Below are 1,750 nucleotides of genomic sequence, written 5' to 3'. Positions count from 1 at the left end.
GGTGACGGGAACGGGGACGTTTGGTTCTCCAGACACTGGCACATCGCTGCGAAAGACTAAAATAGACCTAAATTTCATAGAGATTTAAAAAAATAACTTAGGAGGCAAACTCGGTACCTTTTGGGGGCGGGGGGGGGGAAAGTTGCTGTACAGGCCCCTCGGAGACCTGGGCCGAGATTCCACCGGCCGTTCCCGTGCGTAGGGTCTCCTATTCTGCCTTCCTCCCCCCGCAGGGACCCCCGGTTACCTCCCAGCAAGTGTGCGTTTGCGCCCCCACCTCCCCAAACCCATCCCCGCCTCCCCAAACCCATCCCGCACTGCCGCACCTGCTCCTCGCCGGGCTCCAGCCAGAGGCTCCCTCAGGAAACCGGTTTTTTTCTGCTTTCGGGGCAGTTTTCCCTCCGGGGAAGGATGAGCAGCAGCTTGTTTTTGGGGGCAGGAAGGACCGTTTCGCCTCCCTTATCGTACCTCCCGCCGATGGGGGAGGTCGTGCGTCGCCACGGCTGGCCTCGCGACAACACCCCGCGATGGGTGCTAAAATCTCCCTAATCCCTGTATTTCTTTCTTTTCCTTTTTTTTAAAGCATTTTGCCATTTGGCACCGATTCCCAAACGCTTTTGCTCCACCTCAACCTGCAGATTCTCCACCCGAAAGGAGAGGCTGAAGCCTCCTGGGGTGAACTCCCCCACGAGCCGCGAGTAAACGGCTTTAAGAACCTTTATTAATGCTTTTCATGATTTTTTTTTTTGTTCTGTTTTAACCAAATTTGGAGCCTTTTGGAGAATTCAAACAAGTTTTCCGAGATCCGGCCTAGGTGCGGGTGGGAGCCGGCATATGGCATGGGTAAGATGGCTTTTCCTGCTGCCTTTTTCTGATGAAGAGGTCTAAAAACCTCCTTGGAAAAAGCCAACCGGGAGGGTTCCCTCCTTTTCCTGGGCCCTCCAAGCGCAGGGATGAAGGCAGGAGGCGGCAGCCGCTCCCGCAGCATCCCGGGCCCCGCAGCATCCGTGGCTCCTCGGGGCTGGGAGCGATGGCTCACGAGCCTGGGCAGACAGAAAAACACGGGTTTGGGATACATTTGGCCCCCGAGCTGGCTTTGCTGGTGGTGTTCCTCTTGAGATTCCTGACCGGCACTCAAATTCAAGAGCAGAGGAATGTCGTGAGCGTTGGCTGTGGGAAAACTTTGGGAAAACTCATTAGAAAAAGGACTAAATCTCTCCAAAATTGGTGCCGGGGAATCGGGTCTGGCAGGAGCCAGCTGCCTTGTGTGCCCTGGCAGATGTTGGGGCCGTGACCCCGAGCAAAAGCCGCTGGGGTCGGGTGGCCGTGCCCTGGCTTTGCTGGGGGTTGTTGGCGCAGAACCCCGCTGGGGCTTCTCTAGGGTCTGGTATGACGTTGGGCTCAGGCTGCCGTAGCGCCCTCCCTACCCGCGCCCGGCTCTGCTGCTTGGATTCGAGGTGTTCCCCGAGGGATTTGGTCTTTCTCTGCGTCTCTGCCATCGTCAGAGGAAAGGGGGTTGAAATCCTGATGTGGTGAATGCCACAGGCAGCATTGCCCGAACATCCCATGGGGATGCCAACAGGGCCACGTGCCGGCGGGCTGGGGAGGGAAAGCCGCAGGGAAACCATCGATGTGACATTTCAGTGGAGGAAGCGTGGAGCTGGTAATGAGCTCGTTGCCGTTAACAACCTGGGTAATGAGGAGCCACCGGAAGGGCCGGGAGACACAGGGCTCTCCTTAACACCACGCC

This window comes from Eurypyga helias, unplaced genomic scaffold (genome assembly GCF_000690775.1).
Source record: "Eurypyga helias isolate BGI_N326 unplaced genomic scaffold, ASM69077v1 scaffold19654, whole genome shotgun sequence".
NCBI lineage: Eukaryota > Metazoa > Chordata > Aves > Eurypygiformes > Eurypygidae > Eurypyga > Eurypyga helias.
The sequence above is the reverse complement of the archived record's forward strand: the minus strand, read 5'-3'. Positions refer to the sequence as shown.